The sequence below is a fragment of the Bufo gargarizans genome, chromosome 6, assembly GCF_014858855.1.
Source record: "Bufo gargarizans isolate SCDJY-AF-19 chromosome 6, ASM1485885v1, whole genome shotgun sequence".
Classification (NCBI taxonomy): domain Eukaryota; kingdom Metazoa; phylum Chordata; class Amphibia; order Anura; family Bufonidae; genus Bufo; species Bufo gargarizans.
Window position 1 is genome coordinate 190,632,889 of NC_058085.1, and position 23,450 is coordinate 190,656,338.

Here is a 23,450-nt window from a genome sequence, read left to right on the forward strand (position 1 = left end):
TAAGTCCACCTTTGATCTTGTGTCCCTGAGGTTCTGGTGGCCCGGGTTACCATAAGAGTGTTGAGGATTACGTAGCAGCTTGTGAAACCTGCTGGACTTTATTACGGATCTGCCGAGTTCCTCCGGGAAACAGCAATTTTGGTGGTAGTTGACCGTTTTAGTAAAATGGCTCACTTTGTATCGTTAGCCAGGTCTGCCCAATGCCAAGACTCTTGCTCGGATTTTTGTTGATCATATCGTGAAATTCCATGGAATTCCCTCGGATGTGGTTTCTGATAGGGGTACGCAGTTTATCTCCAGGTTTTGGAGGGTGTTCTGCTCTCGGCTTGGCATTCAACTTTTGTTCTCTTTGAATTTTCATCCACAGTCGAATGGGAAGACAGAGCGTACTAATAAAAACCTGGAGACCTACTTGAGGTGATTTGTGGCTGAGAATCAGGAGAACTGGTCCTCATTCTTGTCCCTAGCAGAGTTTGTTTTGAATAACCGTAGGCAGGAGTCCACGGGTAAGTCGCTATTTTTTGGCGCATACGGTTTTCATCCTCAGTTTGGTACCTTTTCTGGGACTAGTTCCTCTGGGATGCCAGAGGAGGAGAGATTTTCTTCTGCCTTGTCTTCTATCTGGCGGAGGATCCAGGTGAATTTGGAGAAGATGGGTGAGAGGTATAAGCGAATGGCTGACAAGAGACGTATGACTAGTCCGGACCTGTGTGTGGGTGATCTGGTGTGGTTATCTACTAAAAAATATTAAACTGAGAGTACCATCTTGGAAACTGGGTCCAAGATTTATTGGACCTTACAAAATATCTGCGGTGGTCAATCCAGTAGTGTTTCGTCTGGATCTTCCGCAGACTTGGAGGATTCATGATGTGTTCCACAAGTCTTTACTAAAGAAATATGTGAAACCGGTGGAACCATCACCATTGCCTCCTCCCCCTGTTCTGGTGTATGGAAATTTAGAGTTCGAGATCTCCAGGGTTCTCGACTTAAGAGTTCTTCGGGGTTCCCTTCAGTATCTGCTACACTGGAGGGGATACGGCCCTGAGGAGAGGATGTGGGTTCCGGCTGTGTATGTTAGTGCCAGCCGAGTGGTGAGGGATTTTCACAGATCCCACCCGGATAAAGTTGGGCCGAGGTGTCCGGAGGTCACTCGTAGAAGGAGAGTACAGTCATGCCCTGCTCAGGCTATGTGCAGAGGTCTGCCAGGTTAACAGCACGTGTGTAGACTTTTTGTTTTTGTTTGGGAATTTAGCTATATCTGCCTCCCTTCAGGTGCATTGAGTTTAAATTACGCCCACTCCCAGTGTCCTGTGCGGGTTATAGCTTCTGTCTGGCTCAGACGAAGGAAGGATTTGCTGTTCCTGCTCAGTACAAGATAGGTTGGTTTTGTTTTCTTATGGTTGTCTGTCTAGGCTGTTAGAGAGACGCCTGCCCCCTCCTGGTCCTGAGGGAGCAGGCAACCTCTTTCCCCCTTTCACCATCTTAGGGATTTTAGGGAATCTTCAGCCTAGGCACGAGGACACGTTCATTCCCACCTTCAGGGTCTGAATTATTTGCTATACGACTGTAAGAAATAAACATTGTTTTTTATAAAGCAATACGTTATATTAACAAGGTTTTTCTTATTAGAGTACTCGATTAATCGCAAAAATAAAATTGGTAGAACACTCGATTATTTTAGCAATCGTTTGATGCAGCCCTAGTTGCCCTGTATGAGTCATTGTAGACACTACTCATTACTACGTGAAATAAAGTCAAAATCCAACATGGCATATCTGGTCCAAATTTCTTCTAATACCTACAAGCCAGTAACATAAAAAAAAATAATATATATATATATATATATATATATATATATATATATATATGACTTGCAGGTGAAATCCTGGGATGAGTCTGTCTGCTCACCCACTATAACCAAGTACAGAAAAAGTAAATCCCATCTTATAACTTAATTCAAGGCAATGACATATAAACATGTCACAGTGAAGATACTATGGATATCATCTTGCCAAGCTGCAAACACCTTCTTTCTATGATCTATCATGTAGTGGGAAATGACTATTAAAAATCACACATAAGGCATATACATTTCCATTCAGAGGCTGGGAAACACGTCAGATCATACTAGTAACATGCTAAAAACATCTCACTCAGACCAAATGCATTTTTACTGGCCTTTTTTGAAAAGCTTAATCTAATTCACAATACATCATTTTGGAGACAATGAAGTAAAGAGGTGTTGCAAGTTAAATAAAAATGCTCCCAGAACAAGGAACTGAATGAAATAGCGGAAGGCACTACACCTACCAGTTTAATCTCGATGACTTTCAACACTGAGCTAGCTCCTCCTTGCCCGTCTTGCACCCAATCACTGGCCTGAGCAGTCTCCTGCAGTTTATCGCTAAGGTCTATTACTGGTTACAGCTGTCACATGAGGTATAAAGGCACTTTGCCGATGCAGCCATGTAAACAAAGACCCATTCTGGATTGACCAGGTGGAGGCAATACTACAGAAAGAAAATGCATAGCCAAAGCATTTTTCTATTTATAGGGGATATTCAACTACCATATTTTTAAGACGCACTTTTTGTCATTAGCATGCAGAAGGCATGGGGAGGTGAGCGCAGCGATGCGCTGGCTGTACTCACTTCTCCCTAGTCTTCTTCTGGGTCCCGCTGTGCACTGTGTCCTGATGGAGGTTGATGGGTCTGTTCTGAGGTCTGATGAAGAATGGGGGTCTGCTCTGAAGTCTGATGGAAAATATTTATTTTCTCATTTTCCTCCTCCAAATCCTAGGTGCATTTTATAGTCCGGTGCTTCTTACAGTCCAAAAAATATGGTATATATTATAAAACTACAACCTAGGAGCACAATCTAGTGAGATTCCAGATCCATGGTGCAGCAACAATGAGCTGAGAGAAGATCAGGTATACAATCCATCCAAACTCTCTCACCTCTTATTTAAAAGGGAGGATGGGAAAAATGTAAAGAAAAAATTCTTGCATAATGCAGCGCCATGTGGAGGAAGCATGTCATAGAGCAGAGAAGCTGAGTACATATATTATTTTTTGTAAAAAAAAAAAAAAGGATTCAGTAAAACATGTCATACATTTAAAGCTCTTCTCTTTTAATACATATGAGTCATGTACAGTTGTGTTCAAAATAATAGCAGTCAGACATCACTAACCTAATCAATAACTGTTTTTGGTAGAAATATTTCTACATGGCAAATAATTTACTAGTAGGTGTATTAGAGAAATAGAAATCCAACGGACTCAACAGTCATGGCATGCATGCTGCTGATTCTGTGTAATTGAATCACTTATTGAAAGGGGCATGTTCAAAATAATAGCAGTGTGGAGTTCAATGAGTGAGGTCATTCATTCTTTGAAAAACTGGTGGCAATAAGGCAGCAAATGTTGTACATGCTGGTTATAGTGCATTTTTCTCTGAAATTCTGAAAATGGGTTGTTCCAGACATTGCTCGCGAGAACAGTTTACCTTGATAAAAAAAGTTGATTGGAGAGGGGAAAACATATAAAGAAGTGCAGAAAATGATAGGCTGCTCAGCTAAAATGATTGAAAATGTTTTAAAATGGCAACCAAAACCTGAAAGACGTGGAAGAAAGCGAAAAACTACCATTCGAAAGGATAGAAGAATAGCCAAAATGGCAAGGATCAGTTTGAATACATCAGAATACTTGAATTCATGCTGCCTTATGCTGAAGAGGAAATGACTTTGAAATGAGTGTTCCAAAAATACAATGACTCCAAACACACTAGTCAACGTGCAACATCTTGGTTCCAGCCAACAAGATTGACGTTATGTAGTGGCCAGCCCAATCCCCGGATCTTAATCAAATAGAAAACTTGTGGGGTGACATCAAAAATTCAGTTTCTGAGGAAAAAACAAGAAATAGAGAAGAACTGTATAATGCAGTCCTGTCATCCTTGGCTGGAATACCTGTTCACAGGTGCAAGAAGTTGGTTGACTCCATGCAACACAGATGTACAGCAGTACAGAGAAGGTTTGAGTTTGTAAAGAATACAAACACAGTCTAATATTTACTTTTCTTGAATTTTTGTTTTATTTAGAGGAATAAAACAAATTCAAAATATTTTTCTTCATGTTTTGATTTGGAATAGAATGTGTAGTGCTCCCAATGCATTTGTGTGTATGGAAATAAAAGCTATCATAAGGATTTTGAGCTTTATTCACTTTTTTAACCCCTTCAACCCCGGGCCTGTTTTCACCTTAACAATAGTTATTACTTTACATTTCCCATATGTCTACTTCATGTTTGGATCATTTTGGAAATGACATTTTATTTTTTGGGGATGTTACAAGGCTTAGAAGTTTAGAAGCAAATCTTGAAATTTTTCAGAAATTTTAAAAAACCCACGTTTCAAGGACAAGTTCAGGCCTGAAGTCACTTTGTGAGGCTAACATAATAGAAACCACCCACAAATGGCCCCATTCTAGAAACTACACCCCTCAAGGTATTCAAAACTGATTTTACTAACTTTGTTAACCCTTTAGGTGTCCCACAAGAATTAATGTAAAATAGAGATACAATTTCAAAATTTCACTTTTTTGGCAGATTTCTATTTTAATAATTTTTTTCTAGTTACAAAGCAAAAGCAAGGGGTTAACAGCCAAACAAAACTCAATATTTATGGCTCTGATTCTGTAGTTTACAGAAACACCCCATATGTGGTCGTGAACCACTGTACGGGCACATGGCAGGGAGCAGAAGGAAAGGAATGCCATGCGGTTTTTGGAAGGCAGATTTTGCTGGACTGTGTTTTTGACACCATGTCCCATTTGAAGACCCCCTGATGCACCCCTAGAGTAGAAATTCCAAAAAAAGTGACCCCATTTTTGAAACTACGGGATAGGGTGGAAGTTTTGTTGGTACTAGTTTAGGGTACATATGATTTATTATTGCTCTATATTACGTTTTTTGTGAGGCAAGGGTATACGCCTTTTTGATTGCTTGGTGTTGCACTTTTTGTGATGCAAGGTGACAAAAATGGCTTTTTTTTACACCGTTTTTATTTTTATTTTTTATGGTGTTTATCGGACAGGGTGGATCATGTGATATATTTATAGAGCCGGTCATTACGGACAAGGGGATACCGAATATGTGTGTTTTGTTTTTTTCTGCTTTTTATTATAAAATAAGGGGAAATGGGCTTTTTCTTTTCTTTATTAATTTTATTAAAAACCCTTTTTTTTTTACTTTACTTTATTTATGACACTCACTTTTGGGGGACTGATCCCCTCTGCAATGCATTACAATACATCTGTATTGTAATGCATTGCCTGTTAGTGTATGACACTGAGGCATCGGGCTGCCTTGTGTCTCATCAGGTCCCCGCCACAGTAGTGCGGGGACTCGATGCGATCGTTCACCTGACACAAACCTCTTCTATGTCGCGGTCAGCACGGATTGCAGCATAGAAGGGGTTAATCCGGCGGCCAGCGATACCGGCGGATACAGCACATAAAATGAATACTATAAAGCTTGTTTATGATAAGCTATGCTGCTCGGACTCCAGTTGCTGAATGCAGTTCTGTACTCACTGTTAAACAATGGGGACAAATTAGCAAAGATATAAAAATCCATTTTATCTTTATTTCTCCAAGAGATTAAGACAATAAGTCAGGTCTGATATCTAGTCTATATCTTTCGGATTTCCATCTACCGAGGTTTTTAATGGTATTTTTCTTGAGTCCTATTTTGTACGCATGCTATTTGAAACGAATGAGCAGATATTTTTTCTCTCCTTGGATTGAAGTGTTCTTTACATTTGGAAAGGATAACATTTTAACTATTTGCCTCAATATGCAAATTCATTCAGCAGATTTTGCCGAAAAAAACATGCCTTTATTGTCAGAATATAGTAGTAGTCTTTTATTCCTAAAGTGATCCTGCCATATATTTAGGGAAACTAAAACTGGAAAAAAAAAGTTTATCCAACCAATTAGGAAATTTTTCGGCAGACCATTGCTTTTCGAATATCGCTCCGTATCCCACAGACGGGGCCATCTGGAGTGAGTCCGAATCAATAAATTATTTTTGCCAAATCTATCAAGAAAGGACAACCAGATTTTTAGAAAAAATTCTACGCATTGGTATCACCCTGGATATAAAATGTAAAGATCCTAAAGCATATTATAACCTTTTCAGGGTAGTTTTTTCTGATAATAAAATTATTTAGTAAAATTTTTGACAAATGTATTTTCTCTTCCAGAATTTTGAATAACATGTTTTCTGAGTGAATAAAAATACCCCAAAATGCTATACATCTAGTCGGATATACTGTTTTCTCTTCTACTAGAGGAATTTTAAAATATTCAGCAATATTTTAAAAATTGTTGAGTAAGTTGATGCAATCATATGATTTCTCATTGCAAAATAATAAAAAGTCATCCAAATAGTGTATTATATATCCTGCCTCGTAATGATTTTCTACCATCCAGTGTAGAAAAGTAGAAAATGTCTCAAAATAATAGCACGATAGGGAGAAACCCATCGGAAGAGCCTTGTCATAATATTATTTCCCCTCAAATTGAAAGAATTGCATCCTGCTGGGTTAATAGGCAGTAGCCTAAAAGAAGATTTTATATCTGTTTTAGCCATTAACGCATTTTGTTCCCATTTTCTTCAGTAATGATAATACCAAATCAAAAGAAGCATATTGTACTGTTGAATCCTTCTTATCTATGATGTCATTTAAAGATCCGTCTTTTGGGAAGGACAAATTGTGAATGAGACGGAAGCTATTATATATTGGTACTAGACCTAAAGGAGAAATTCTAAAATGATTGAAAGGTGGATTCATGAAAGGACCCGCTACTCTTTAATCAGCAATTTCTTTCTTTATTTTTTCTTGAACTATCTTTTTATTCATGTTTACAGATTTGGTGTTTTTAACGAATAAACAACCGGAACCAACAAGAAAAGAGGTACATAAAATCCATTTGAAAAACCTTCAATTAGTAATTGGGCTTTCATTCTGTCTGGGTACATTTTTAAACATTGGATGAGTCTTGGCAGCATCATAGGAGTCACTTCCTCTATTTGATTCTTTTCCCTGTTTCTTGAAACATTTATTGGCTGGGTGGTTGCCCGTACAGAAACTGCATTCGTGTCTGTACTTGCAATTAGTTTGCCATCTACAAGTGGATTCATTGTAGGAGAAAAATTCCCTTTTAACCGGTTGCTGACGAAAATTGGACCTTTGAGGCAGCATGAGATTGATCCAAAGACCTACGTCTTTAGATCTCCATTTAAGTTCTGGGTATACTGCAAGTTTTTGTCTGTATGATTCGGCATATTTGATCCATGCTGTGCCTCCAAAATTTCTGTAGGTCTCCAATATACTAAGTGCAGAAATAAACCACTACAATGAAAAGGGTGCTTTTCGCCTAATACCGCTCCATATATGCAAAAAGCTAATTAAAGAAGCTTTTTTGTTGATTCCTTCTTCACTCTTCTGTTCTTATCCAATTAAAAATTTTCTTTGGAAGATGGAAGTAGAGAAAAAATATCAACATATTCTCTTTTCCATATTTTTTCTTTAATTTGTGTTGATAAATGGAATCCCAGAGGATGGGACTAGACATTTATCATCTTGAATACCTACTGTATCCTTCATATTGCTTATTATCATCTTTTTCTAATGATTCGTTTGATAGCAGTAAAACAGAATTTCTGTCTGGGGAAGACCAGACAGAACCCGTTTTTTGAGTATTCTCATTTTGTGTTAAAAATGTAATAAACTGTTTGAATAACTGAACCCTTTCAGTATCAAAAGTGTCAGTACTAAAAGGGTTAATGGTAACATGTTTTGTAGTGCCCTGCAAATTGTAGTCACTAATGCCTGTATTAGGAATTGATTTCTCACCCTCCTTTGTAATAGCTGATGCAGGTGCTTTGATGTTCGTTGGAGCTGTAATGGTGGTTGCTGCAGGAGACCATTGGTGAGTATGGCGTTCCTTCTCCTGATGTCTCGACCTGTGTGGGGCAGCGAATTTAACATTCCTGCGTTTTATGGGGCCCCTTGAAGGAGGAGGAGTAAGGCTCCATTTACACGTCCGCAAATGGGTCCGCATCCGTTCTGCAATTTTGCAGAACGGGTGCGGACCAATTCATTCTCTATGGGGACGGAATGCAGCTGCCCCGATCTTCCGGTCCGCAGCTCCGCGAAAGATAGAACATGTCCTATACTTGCCCGCAGCTGCGGACAAGAATAGGCATTTCTATAGGGGGTGCCGGCCCGGTGTGTTGCGGATCTGCAACACACCAGGGACGTGTGAATTGAGCCTAACACTTATTTATTTTTCTTCTCCTTTTTGCAGGTGCCGGGCAGGACGGAGCATCGCAGTAAGGTCGCTCTGATATGATGTCACAGCGCAGGTCCGGCTCTGCGCTCCTAACAGCAGAGGGAGCCCAGGCCGGATGAGTTTCTGCTTTAGCGAATAGTTGTTTTAAAAAGGTCTTCCATTTTTCTGCTTTCTTTTTCAGGTCCAGTTTATTCGCTGCTGCTTACTGGTATGAGCACTAATAGTTATGTCCTTTCTTTTATAGGTACTCACGTGCAGCAGTTGACTTTTTCCCCAATCAAGCAGCAGAAAGATCTTCTCGAGGATGTCAGACTGTACCATGTGGTCATCTGTTACCAAGTAAGAAGGACACCATATATAAGAAGTATTTCCCATATACAAACCGGATTCCAAAAAAGTTGGGACACTAAACAAATTGTGAATAAAAACTGAATGCAATGATGTGGAGATGGCAAATGTCAATATTTTATTTGTAATAGAACGTAGATGACAGATCAAACGTTTAATCCGAGTAAATGTATCATTTTAAAGGAAAAATACGTTGGTTCAAATTTTCACGGTGTCAACAAATCCCAAAAAAGTTGGGACAAGTAGCAATAAGAGGCTGGAAAAAGTAAATTTGAGCATAACGAAGAGCTGGAAGACCAATTAACACTAATTAGGTCAATTGGCAACATGATTGGGTATAAAAAGAGCTTCTCAGAGTGGCAGTGTCTCTCAGAAGCCAAGATGGGTAGAGGATCACCAATTCCCACAATGTTGCGCAGAAAGATAGCGGAGCAATATCAGAAAGGTGTTACCCAGCGAAAAATTGCAAAGACTTTGCATCTATCATCATCAACTGTGCATAACATCATCCAAAGATTCAGAGAATCTGGAACAATCTCTGTGCGTAAGGGTCAAGGCCGTAAAACCATACTGGATGCCTGTGATCTCCGGGCCCTTAAACGACACTGCACCACAAACAGGTATGCTACTGTAAAGGAAATCACAGAATGGGCTCAGGAATACTTCCAGAAACCATTGTCAGTGAACACAATCCGCCGTGCCATCCGCCGTTGCCAGCTGAAACTCTACAGTGCAAAGAAGAAGCCACTTCTAAGCAAGATCCACAAGCTCAGGCGTTTTCACTGGGCCAGGGATCATTTAAAATGGAGTGTGGCAAAATGGAAGACTGTTCTGTGGCCAGACGAGTCACGATTCGAAGTTCTTTTTGGAAATCTGGGACGCCATGTCATCCGGACCAAAGAGGACAAGGACAACCCAAGTTGTTATCAACGCTCAGTTCAGAAGCCTGCATCTCTGATGGTATGGGGTTGCATGAGTGCGTGTGGCATGGGCAGCTTGCATGTCTGGAAAGGCACCATCAATGCAGAAAAATACATTCAGGTTCTAGAACAACATATGCTCCCATCCAGACGTCATCTCTTTCAGGGAAGACCCTGCATTTTTCAACAAGATAATGCCAGACCACATTCTGCATCAATCACAACATCATGGCTGCGTAGGAGGATCATCCTGGTACTGAAATGGCCAGTCTGCAGTCCAGATCTTTCACCTATAGAAAACATTTGGTGCATCATAAAGAGGAAGGTGCAAAAAAGAAGGCCCAAGACGATTGAACAGTTAGAGGCCTGTATTAGACAAGAATGGGAGAGCATTCCTATTTCTAAACTTGAGAAACTGGTCTCCTCGGTCCCCAGACGTGTGTTGAGTGTTGTAAGAAGAAGGGGAGATGCCACACAATGGTGAAAATGGCCTTGTCCCAACTTTTTGGGGATTTGTTGACACCATGAAATTCTGATTCAACATATTTTTCCCTTAAAATGGTACATTTTCTCAGTTTAAACTTTTGTTCCGTGATTTATGTTCTATTCTGAATAAAATATTAGAAGTTGGCACCTCCACATCATTGCATTCAGTTTTTATTCACGATTTGTATAGTGTCCCAACTTTTTTGGAATCCGGTTGTACTTAAGCAGGTGTCATAACACCATGTCACCCGTTAATTGAATGGACAATTAGGTCTGGTCAGAACAGTAACAAAGTAACAGGTTAAAACTAGGAGAGACAATCAAAGCCAAAATCTGAAAAGGGCAAAACTATACCAAAGCCAGGTAAATACAAATAAGTCACATCAGGGTCCAAATCGTCAGGCAGATTCAGAATACCAGACAAGAGATTAGCAGAAATCAGAATAATACTAAATACGCCAAAAGACTTTATTCACGGGCAACTGTGGCCAGCAGCTTATAAATAAAAGGTAGCAGTGGCTACACCTGGTGAGTGGATACAAATGAGGTGCTCACTCCGCAACCCACCCCAAGTTGCCAAGGAAAATTGATTATAAATTATATGGATGGAGGGCACACAAAGTATCTGGCGCAATCTGGACCTAATCAAATAAATATTTATTAAATATAGATAAAACCTATTGCACATTCCATAAATAAAAGGACGCTCACAGATCAATATTCCAGTAATGGTAAATATCGCATATCATATATGGAAAAATCTAGAGCCATACAACCTAAGAATAAATAACAATACTCAGATGGTTCTGACAATGTCGCATAAATCTTCTAAAAAAACATTTGACTGTAAGAATGATCTCGTACCGCTGAACTTCTATTCAGAAAAGAATCGTTCATGTATAACAGTGTATCCGGAAAGAAAGAAAATGTCCTGCTCAGCAGATCCACACCTCATGTAAGATCCCAAGTAAAGGCACTTATTCTCCTCACAATTTTGACGTTGTATTCCCACGTTGTATTCACACTACGTGGCGTCCCACGTGTGCCGAGATGGATCACGTGATTCAGTCCGTCAGCTGTGTGCTGTACTAGTACTAGTAGTCTCCAAACCGCTGATGCGGAGGGAAAGAAAGCCGAAATGTAAGTTATGGACAATGAGTCCTTGCTATATCTCTTTGATAAGATGGCTACTTGTTGGTCCTTGCTGTATACCAAACGCGTTTCGGAACACCACTGTTCCTTCTTCAGTGGTTAACTGTGGCCAGCAGCTTGCCTGTAAAAATGGGCTGCACTAAAGTCACATGGGACATCCAAAATTACGTGACGCCATAACGCCAGAGGTGCAGGCATCTCCGGCGATTGGCCAGAGCCCCAGCCCCAGCACTCGGAGCCCCAGCCTGGTTACTATAGAGACCAGGTATAACAATGACATTTTCTATACGTTTTGGATCGTTGTCCTGCTGCAGAATAAAATTGGAGCCAGTAGGACGCCTGAGAGCACCATAAATCTTGACCAAATCCCTAACTCCATATGATGAAATGAAGCCCCAAACTTGCAAGGAACCTCTACCATACTTTACTGTTGCCTGCAGACAATCATTATTGTACCCCTCTCCAGCCCTTTGTCAAACAAACTGCATTCAGTTACAACCATATATTTTTAAAATTTTGACTTATCAGTGCAGAGCACCTGCTGACATTTTTCTGCATCCCAGTTCCTATGTTTTCCTGTTGGCCTTGTTTTCATGTCACAGGTATGGCCTTTTTGCCACATTTCTTCCATGAGGACCACTTCTGGACACCCTTTTCCAAACAGTACATGGGGGTACCTGGGTCCCACTGGTTTCTGCGAGTTCTGAGCTGATTGCACTTCTGGACATCTTCCCATTTTGAAGGAAAGCAAGAATAATGTGTTTTGCAAGTTTGGGGCTGCGTTTCAGAAAATGGTGTCAGGGATTTGGTCAGGATAAACTGCGTCCTCAATGCTGAGAAATACAGGCAGATACTTATCCATCATGCAATATCATCAGGGAGGCATCTGATTGGCTCCAATTTTATTCAGCAGCAGGATAGTGGCCCCAAACATACAGCCAATGTCATTATGAACCATCTCCAGCGTAAAGAAGAACAAGGAGTCCTGGCATGAAGAAACAGAAAAATAAGAACAGGATTATATTCACAAAAGATCAGTGGTTAGCTCTCCAAGATGTTTGGAACACTGTTCATGTTGAGTTCCTTCAAAAAATGTGTGCAAATGTACCTAGAAGAACTGATACTGTTTTGAAGGTAAAAGGTGGTCACACCAAATATTGATTTGATTTAGATTTCACTTTTCATTGTATTAACTGATAAAAAATAAACAAAATATTTCTATTTTTGAAAGCTTTCTTACTTTGCAGCATTTTCTCACACCTGCTGAACAGTACTGTAACACAAAGAGTTCACAAAGAGGTTTTTGGAGGAGGTTTTGAGATGACACCACGATTTTCTGCCCAGAAACAATAATTTATGTGCCTGCACGAATAACATGTTCACCAAATGAACAAGTGTTTTGCTTGTTCATCGGGTGATCGGTGGCACCTTTACGGCGGCAGATTGTCGGGTATGAGCATTCACAGGAACGTTAGCTTGTTCCTGATAATCTACCTGTCTAAATCCACCTTTAGTCCTTCCTTTCTATTTGCGATTCCTCTCAAATCCACTTCTAGATCTGGTTGAAAAACCTGCAGGAAAGTCTGTCTACACGGTTCCACTGCAAAAAAATATTAAGACTTCCAAAAGATGCTAATCTCATAAAATAAAATAAACATTTAATTGAAATTGTTAAAAAGACTTCACATACAAGATGGAGTAAACTTTGTGATAAAAATGACCATATTAATAACCAAAAGTGTTGGGCTGGTATCAACAATGCACTCTTTGATCCTCTGCACTAGAGCCTACAGAAAAAGTACTAGGAACCAAATCTAATCCCTATTAAAGCGGTCATCATATATACTATTTGTAACATAGATAATAATACCAGTAGAGGAACCCAAAGATGAAGCTGAAGAAAACATGCCTGGAAGCAGTACCAGACACTGACTGTACATTAAAGGGGTTCTGCACTTTGTTTTAACTGATAATCTATCCTCTGGATAGATCATCAGCTTCTGATCAGCGGGTGTCCGATAGGGATCGACCGATATTGATTTTTTAGGGCCGATACCGATACCGATAATTTGTGAACATTCAGGCCGATAGCCGATAATTTATACCGATATTCTGGGAATTTTCATTTTTGAAAAAAAAAAAAAAAATTCCCACAAATCTGCTGAAAATTAATGTTTATTGTTAATGGGTATTTTTATTTTTTGTAAATCTTTCTTTTTCATTTATATTTAATATTTTGGTGTTTTTATTTTTATTACTTTTTTTTTTTTTTTAACTAACTTTTAGCCCCCTTAGGGACTAGAACCCTTGTCCTATTCACCCTGATAGAGATCTATCAGGGTGAATAGGAGCTCACACTGTCCCTGCTGCTGTGTGCTTTGTGCACACAGCAGCATGGAGCTTACCATGACAGTCAGGGCTTCAATAGCGTCCTGGCTGCCATGGTAACCGATCGGAGCCCCAGCATTACACTGCTGGGGCTCCGATCGGAGGAGCAGGGGAGAGGGAATCCTGTGGGGGGCGCACTGCGACTGGGGTAGGAGGGGGGGGGGGCGCACCACTGCTTAATACTGGGGGGGAGGGGGGGCGCACTGCGCCACCAATGCCTAATATTGGGGGGGGGGGGGGAGGGGGGGCGCACTGCGCCACCAATGTCTGATACTGGGGGGCTTGGGGGGGTGCACTGCGCCACCAATGAAGCTTAATCCCACATTTATTCATATACAGGAGGCGGGAGCTGGCTGCAGGATCACATAGCCGGCTCCCGACCTCTATGAGCTGTAGCTGCGATCCGCGGCACCTGAGGAGTTAACTACCGCAGATCGCAGCTACAGCTCAGAGGCCGGGAGCCGGCTATGTGATTCTGTAGCTCCCGCCTCCTGTATATGAATTAATGTGAGATTAAGCTTCATTGGTGGCGCAGTGGCCATAGCTCCTCCCCTCCTCTTGGCCCCTGTCCTCCCATTGGCTGGAGCGGCAGCAGCAGCACAGGGGGAGGAGACACTGCTCCTTCTTCCCTGTGCTGCTGCTGAGGGAACACGGAGAGCGCTGTCAGCAGCGCGATCTGTGTTCCCAGGACGTTATCGGAATATCGGCAAAATAGATGCCGATACCGATAACGTTCAAAATCCTGAATATCGGCCGATAATATCGGTAAATCCGATAATCGGTCGATCCCTAGTGTCCGACACCCGGGACCCCCGCCGATCAGCTGTTTGAGGAGGCAGCGGTACTCCAGTAGCGCAGCGGCCTTCTCTCCGTTTACCACCGGCCCACTGATGTCACGACTAGTATCAACTAGCGTGGGCGGGGCTAAGCTCTGTTCACTTGAATGGCGCTTAGCCCCGCCCATGCTAGTTGATACTAGTCGTGACGTCAGTGGGGCGGCGGTAAACAGTGAGAAGGCCGCGGCGCTGCTGGAGAGCCGCTGCCTTCTCAAAAAGCTCCAGAGGATAGATCATCAGTTAAAACAAAGTGCAGGACCCCTTTAAGGGTCCATTCACACGTCCGCAAAATGGGTCTGCATCTCCAGTGCTCCTTCATAGCTTAAACCCAGAGATCCCGGAAACATGTTGGAGATGTAGTCAAGGAGTTGGGACCCTATCTCACATTTGGTGGGACTGTCCCATTATCCAACCATTCTGGTCCAAGATAGAGAAGGTTATAAACCAAATTTTCCCCTTGACTTTGTCTTTAACCCCTAAGCTGGTCCTTCTCTGGTGCACGTCAACAGACTTCACACCACACCGACACAACCTACCTACTATGCTATTGACAGCGGCAAAGCTGCTTATCCCTTTTATGTGGAAAAACAGCGCAGCCCCCTCTCTGTCATCTTTGATGGAGAAAGTAGACCAGTTGTTCCGATTCGAAGAGCTGGCTCATTGGGTATCCCGTTAAGGTATCCCGTTATTTTAACATTTTAATAATGTATATTTTATACATTTTAGACATTGGTGAAGTCTTTTTACTTTATTTTATTTGCAATATCATATTTGTGCTCATAATATGTTTTAACTAAAGTTTGATTTATATATGGTTATATAAGCGACACTATGTAATATATAGATGTGGTATGTAATAAACAGCTACTGGGTTACAAAGTATCCCCTAAAAAGTGGAATCTTTCATTTTTATAAATATTGTGATGTTGTACATGAGTAAGACGCTTTTGGTTGATCTAGTTCTGCTCTTATCCACTAAAAAAAAAAAAAAAAAAAATTTTTATAAAAGCGGAAAACGCATTAAAACCGCATCAAAAACGCATAAGGTGTAGATGCGTTTTTTATTCCATAGTATGCAGCAGTTGTAGATATACAATTGGATGAAATTGCAGAACTATATCAAACTGCTAAAGCCGCTAAAGAAGACTTTTTCTTGGTGCCTTACAATTTTGACAATTCTTTCCCATGCAATACTATGCCCATATTAGAGCTGTAGGGTAGAACACCTGAGTATGATCGACAAACAGGAAGTTACGATCCAATTGGGACCAATCAAAGCAAAGAACATTCAGTATAAAAGAGGGGTGTGTAATGGGGTGAAGCATGCCACTGAGGAAGGGGTTTGGACCCCGAAACGCGTCTGGTGCTACACCCCATTGCTGTATTGAAATATTGGAGTTACCAACTAACCGACCGTAACGGAAAAAAACGAGCCGAATTCAATATCCTGATGGAATAGTGCTAAAATACAACAAAAGGCATATTCTGGGAACAAAACATCTGAAGGCTTAAAGTGACATTTCCGGACGAACTACAGGTCGATGTAAAGGTAACGGATTATCTTTCTTTGCAAGCTATTCAGGAGCGGGACGCCGCTACCTTATTGCTTCGGCGTGACGCCGCCATTCTCAATTGAAACACTGCAGTCAATGATTCATTGATAGCATTTTCGGATGCAACGTCATTGGACTGGAGATATATTAGATCGCATCATTGAACATTTTTCAGTTGGTCAATAGACTACAATATATCCTATCTACAGCTCACCTACGATACTGTTTTTTTTGTGATACATTGTTTTATCTATTATTATTGTGCCACACTGTGCTACATTGTTTTATCGACTTTATTTGTTGTAGTAATAAAAGCTAATAATTGCTTCTAATACTTGGTCTCGGCTATCCGTGAGTGCCCTGTTTATCCATTTTATATCCCGTTCCAGGCCTTGTTTTCTGAAAACATGGGGTCCATGGAAAACATATAGGGCCAGATTTATCACTCCTCTGACAGCTCACTCCACTTTCACATATGGCTAAAGTCAGTTTTAGCCAAGTCAGATTTATGATCGGCCATTTAAGACTGTAATAAATGTGGTTTGAAGGTAGCCGTTTATCTGTCAGTAAGCAGCTTTACAAAAGTCGCATGTCTTTACGAAAAAGTCGCATGTTCTATTAAAAAGTCTCATAAGATAAGCATGGTCCTCACTGGTGTGAAATTGCTTTTTAAATAGTCCCAATAGTAAATCTGTCTAGAGATTAATTTACATAAGAAAACACGCCCACTTTCAGAAAACTGGCGAGCATAGTGCAGAGCAGAAAAAAAGTCGCAAATTTTTGCGCAGTTTTAGTGATTGCGCAAAAATGTGCGACTTTTTCACTCCATTATTCTGACTTGAGCTAATGATAAATCTGGCCCATAGAGTATCTATGGTAAAACAGAAAATATGGAGCGGGGTTCCCATGATATATATCCCGGAAGATCGCTTTACCTGATCTCCCTTTCCCCCCCCCTCTCTCTTTTTACCTGAGAGTGCTAGATTCCCTCGGGGTTGGATAGGGGAAGTTGACCCTATAGATATCAAGACCCCAGTTGAAGACGTCACATAGTTTCCACCCTACAAAACAATGCCAACACCTGAAACATTACGCAAAAGTATTTACTCTGTTAGAACCTGCATCGCCCAACCTTCCTCTCCCTCCCCCCCACCTTTTTTCCTGTCCACAAACCTACTTCTCCTATATGGTCCTCTAGTGCCTCACTCTACCAATGTTGACCGAGACATATAATGTTGAAAATATACCGGATATCAGCAGAAACGATTACTGGACTCCTTAGTCCATATATAAAAGACCTGCCTCACTATTTACCTGCAAAGCACTGCATCTTTGCTCGGTGTATAACCTGTATCTTGTATATGTCATACATTTGATATCCTCGCATTTGGAGGATCATGTCTTACCTAAGTTTTTCATTATGTACTTCTATGATGTTCAATAAAAAGAGAATTATCAAAATGGGTCTGCACCCGATCTGCAATTTTGCGGAACAGGTGCGGACCCATTCATTTTCAATGGGGCCGGAATGTGCTGTCCTCATCCGCATTTGCGGATCCGCATTCCGTTCTGCAAAAAAAAAAAAATAGAACATGTCCTATTCTTGTCCGTAATTGCGGACAAGAAAAGGCATTTTCTATGAGAGTGCCGGCGATGTGCAGTCAGCAAAATGCGGAACGCAAATTGCCAGTGTCTGTGTTTTGCGGATCCGCAAAATACATATGGACGTGTGAATGGACCCTAAGAAACTGATAGTATATAAAGTTATAGCTTAGACATGGGCCTGAATTTATCATTAGATTATGCCAGTTTTCTGGCGAGAAAACGTTGCCAACTGTGAGTTTCTGACTTTTCAATGGCACTTGCACAAAATGCTATTACTCCGTCAAAAAAGGGTGTGTGAAGTGTCAGTAGCATGCCAAATTTATCATCTTCTACACCAGTTTTCTGGCATAGAAGAACACTGAAATCTAAGCTAGCCAGGAACTGGCATAGATTTTGGTTTTAGGCACACAGACTGATGGACACTGCGCAAATTTGTCAAGAGGCATCCACCTCAACATAAATCAGGCCCATATCCGGCGTATGCTGCCAGGCTAGGATAAATCTGGCCCATGGTTCCTAGGGTTTCTGCAGATTCTAGTGCAGAAAATAGGAAGGTTAGGATTTGATTAGGCAGGAAATACTGTTTGATGCAATGTATACTAACTACACTGCTGGTGCTTTTAATCTCAATGTTTACTCCATCTTGTTTGCGACGTCTCTTTAAGAATGAAGTTCAATAAATTGTGGATTCTGTATGTGATTAGTACCACTGAATATTTTGAAGCTATACTTAAGTATTACATGACTTCCGTTCTTAGTGTCTCTCCACTTGGGCTAATAGCCATGAATCCTGAGAGGAAGGGTGGCACTATCTGCCCTACTAGGACTTTTGGACAGAAGATATTTTCAGGAGACAACCCTTGGATTTTCCCTAACTGTAGGGTTCTGCAACAGAGTAAATGATATTATTAAATCTGTTAAATGAAATGTTTGAATAAAAAAAGAGTTGTTGTGGACGGATCAAGCTGAAGAACACACAATAAATAATCCAGACAAATGGAGGAGTTTACTGAGCTGCAAAGATTGATTACCGGATTGATTCAGGTCTCCAAATAGAATTAATATGCTCCAGACAAAGGATCATTGGGACGAAATGGTTTAAACTCGCATTGTGCAGCTTAGGCTACTTTCACACTAGCGTTCGGTTGTCCGCTTGAAGGATCCGTTTGAAGGCTCTTCCAAGCGGCCACGAACGGATCCATACGGCCCCAATGCATTCTGAATGGATGCGGATCCGCTCAGAATGCATCAGTCTGGCAGCGTTTGGCCTCCGTTCCGCTCAGCAGGCGGACACCCGAACGCAGCTTGCAGCGTTTTGGTGTCCGCCTGGCCGTGCGGAGGCGTACGGATCCGTCCTGACTTACAATGCAAGTCAATGGGGACGGATCCGTCTGTCATGGCTCCGCTTTGACACGGATCCGTTCGAAACCGTTCATGTTTCTGCGCATGCCCAGTAACTTCCTGTCCCTCCCCCTCATCTGTCCCTCCCCTCATCGTCGGCCATTTTGGAGAACCGACTTGCTGAGACTGGTAAGTGTATGAAGTTTTGTCTGTTTGTCTATCTCTCTTTTTTTACTATCTATCCATCTATCTATCTATCTCTCTCTCTATTTCTAGGGTGGGGGGGCTGCTGGCACTTGGGAAGGGGTGTGTGTGTCTGGAACAATGGGAGCCGCTGCCACTGGTGGTGTGGGCTGCCTTTATGGGGGGGCTTCTGGCACCGGGGGGGAGGGCGCGTGTGGCTGGAACTGTGGTTGCTGCTGGCACTGCGGGGGTGTTTGTGGCTGGAACAGTGCGGTTTGCTGGCACTGCGGGGGTGTTTGTGGCTGGAACTGTGCGGTGCTTCTGGATGGAACTGCAGGGTTTTTTGTGGCTGGAACTGTGCGGTGCTTCTGGCAGTGCGGGGGTGTTTGTGGCTGGAACTGTGCGGTTTGCTGGCACTGCGGGGGTGTTTGTGGCTGGAACTGTGCGGTGCTTCTGGATGGAACTGCAGGGTTTTTTGTGGCTGGAACTGTGCGGTGCTTCTGGCAGTGCGGGGGTGTTTGTGGCTGGAACTGTGCGGTTTGCTGGCACTGCGGGGGTGTTTGTGGCTGGAACTGTGCGGTGGTGCTTCTGGATGGAACTGCAGGGTTTTTTGAGGCTGGAACTGTGCGGTGCTTCTGGCAGTGCGGGGGTGTTTGTGGCTGGAACTGTGGGTGGGGGCTGCTGGCATTGGGGGGGGCTCTGGGCACTGTGGGAGAGTTGTTTGGAACTGGGAGCCTGATGTCATTGTGGGGGGCTGCTGGCACTATGCAGGGCTGCTGTCTCTCGCGGTGTTTATGTAACTTGGGGGGATTATGGCTTCTGTCGGATTAATTTTTTTAATTATTTTATTATTAGGGTCGTACAAAAAAAGAAAAAAAGAGATCTGCGGTGGGGAAGCCAATATCGATATTTTAAAAAGTAAGTATTAAAAAAAACTAAAAAAATGTTGATATATGAGGAAATAGTGCTCTACAAGTTCCTTTAACGGTATCTGCATTTTGTCTGGTATTTTGTTGCGTACAGATGTCATCTAAGAAGACATCATCAATCGACTGGCGTAACCCACCCAGAAGGCGCCGCCATATCCAGTGGCCCGTAAGTATAAAATCAACACTTGGACTTTTTACTGTTTGATTTGTTGCATTAATCAGTATGTGCTCTTATTATAGATTTCTTCATCATCTTCAGAGGAGGGCTCTCCCGAAGTGGGCGGTGCTGCCGGGGCCAGCTCACCAGCATCCAGGGGAGGTGGACCAAGCCCGGACCGGGGCTGTCAAGAAGTAAGTATATATATATATATATAGATTTCTTAAAAATTGGTTTAAGTACGGTCTTCTAAAAATTTTTTTATTTGTATTAGCAATCTGCACCTAGAGCCGCCAGCGAGGATCCCCCAGTCGCCTCCAGAGTCCGCGGGAATGAGCGTGGCGGTCGTAGACGTGTAAGTATTGAATTTAGTAGTTTATTTAGCATTTTGTATTAGGATTTACATTAAATTTTGTATTTCCTTTTTTTTCAGGGTTCCCTAGGCTCCACCAGGGAGGATGAGGAGTTCGGGTTTCCGAGCATCAATAACCTGCTCCTCATCCGACTGGTGGAGGCGCGTCCAGCGTTATGGGACCACGCCGACCGCCACCACGCCGATTATCGCCATACCCAGCGGCTCTGGAGGGACATCTCTGCAGAACTTTTAGAGACCTGGGGGGATCTAGATGCGGCGGCTCAGGAGAAATATGGTAAGTAAAACAATATGCATTTTAATAAATTAAAATATTCTTGTTTTCCTTTCATCATGCTGATTTTAGTTTTTATTGTTTTTTTCCATAGTCAAACTGGTTATAACGCGTTGGCGATCTATCCGGGACCGCTTCAGGAGGGATTATAACAAGGAGGGTCAGGCCCCGAGTGGCTCCGGAGGAACCTCAGGGGCCACATACATCCATACGGCGGCCCTGGGGTTCCTACGAAAGGCCATGGCACCAAAAAGGTAAATATTTATAACAACTGTTTAAAAAATAAATTGTAAAGGGGCTGTCCGAGACAGGGTAGCGTTTGGCTCCCCTGTTTTAGACAGCCCCCCACAGTCAGATGGACAACTGTTCTCTCCGTCTGAGTGTAAGGGGCTGTCTGAGACAGGGTAGCGTTTGGCTCCCCTGTTTTAGACAGCCCCCCACAGTCAGATGGACAACTGTTCTCTCCGTCTGAGTGTAAGGGGCTGTCTGAGACAGGGTAGCGTTTGGCTCCCCTGTTTTAGACAGCCCCCCACAGTCAGATGGACAACTGTTCTCTCCGTCTGAGTGTAAGGGGCTGTCTGAGACAGGGTAGCGTTTGGCTCCCCTGTTTTAGACAGCCCCCCACAGTCAGATGGACAACTGTTCTCTCCGTCTGAGTGTAAGGGGCTGTCTGAGACAGGGTAGCGTTTGGCTCCCCTGTTTTAGACAGCCCCCCACAGTCAGATGGACCACTGTTCTCTCCGTTTGAGTGTAAGGGGCTGTCTGAGACAGGGTAGCGTTTGGCTCCCCTGTTTTGGACAGCCCCCCACAGTCAGATGGACAACTGTTCTCTCCGTCTGAGTGTAAGGGGCTGTCTGAGACAGTGGAGCGTTTGGCTCCCCTGTTTTGGACAGCCCCCTATGCTATACGGTAGACATAGCATAGAACATAGATGTTTTATTATTTAAAGAACAATTCCTAACTTTCCTTTTTTTTTTCCTACAGAAGTGCCAGCCTCACTCGGGAGCCTGACCAACCTCCTGAGGCGGAACCGGAACAGATCGCCAGCGCCAGCCCTCCTGTCCCTGATGCATCGGCTCAGGATAATCCGGGTCCCCTACCGGGTCCCTCCGCTCAACAGAGGCTCTTAGGTTTCCGTCAAAATTTAAGAGCCCTGGTGAGCGGGCAGAGATCTGGTAGGCCAAGTCGAGCCGATTATGCAAACCTTGTAGAGGTCGTTTCCGACGCTCTAGAAGGTTTTGCCCGACATCAAATGGAGTTTGGTGCTGACTTGATTCGCCGCTGGCAAGGGGCGGAGTCGGCGCATCAACGCAGCCCAAACTACCATTATGGGCTAAACATGATCGGTTTGATGGACTCAATGACGCCCGAGCAGTTGCATCAGTTTAAGATCATGGTAGAGAACGGGTCATGGGAAATCATGCACCGCCCCCAACCCCCACCCCCACCCCCATCCCACACCTACCCCCCATCCCACACCTACCCCCCATCCCACAGCAGTGGCCAGTACCGCCAACCTTTCCCTTCCCACCCCCCCGAGCATGTGTTTCCTTCTTCTTCTTTTTCTTCTCCTGCCCCTTTTCCTCCTACTTCTTTTCAAACTCCCTCCACCTCTACACATGCTCGGGTCCCCTCCTCCTCCTCAGACCCTTCCTTTCTCCACACCCCTCAATTACGCCCTGCATCCTTTCCTATGGCCCGTAGTTTATCCTCAGTGGCTCGCCAGGACAGGGGGGCTACCATTGCCAGCCCCAGCGCAAGTCCACGACAGTCCACCTCCCCTACCAGTTATGAACAGTTGTGAAAAAAATAAAAAAAGTTTATATTTTGTTTATTTATTTATTTATTGATTGACATAAAAAAAAAATAAAAAAAATTATACTTTACTGCACTGTGTCTGTCTTTTTATTGTCCTGTACAGGGAACATTGGCACTCTAGCTGTGTTGAAATAAAAACTACCCTAGTCTCACTACTGTGCGTTTATTACAACACCCTTGGTAGTTTTTATATCAAAACAGCATTAGTGCCAATGTCGTAAGATCCATTAACACCTGCCCATCAATAATGAGCTAAATTTTGGCTCTTTATTGATCGTAGAACCTATGATTGGAACATGAACAAGCAAATGCTTGTTCATTGTTCAATCTTGTGCCCTTTCATATGAGCCCTTGTGGGAGTCACGGTCTGTCAGCATCATCAGGAATTCATTAATTGTGATTTTAACGTTTAATGATTTCCCGATGACGCTAAAATAACTAGTGTGATTACCACAAGGGACACGCAAGGGACATAGAGTTTTTAAAGGGGTATTCACATAGACAATGGGGGGATTTCACTTGAATATGCCCCCATTGTCTGATAGGTGTGGTAACATTGGTAGGACCCGCACCTATATCGAGAACGGAGCGGGGAGCACTGTTGCTGTAGGACACATTTCCCATGGTATGTCCACCACCAAGCGCTAATCCCCGCCTCTCCCATAGAACTGAATGGAGGGCGGCAGCACAGTGCAACCTCATCTACTTTCTTGGCTTCGTTCTCAATATAT

General features: G+C 42.7%; 1 protein-coding gene and 1 long non-coding RNA gene across 7 annotated transcripts in view; one reads left to right on the forward strand and one right to left on the reverse strand.

Moving 5' to 3' along the window:
- Positions 1 to 23,450, reverse strand: part of OGDHL (oxoglutarate dehydrogenase L) — a 235,419-nt gene that overhangs the window by 111,117 nt on the left and 100,852 nt on the right. The window lies entirely within an intron of this gene.
- Positions 20,270 to 20,863, forward strand: LOC122940859. The gene is made up of 3 exons (XR_006390390.1): positions 20,270 to 20,448; positions 20,529 to 20,609; positions 20,688 to 20,863. It is a non-coding gene; the product is annotated as an uncharacterized LOC122940859 (long non-coding RNA).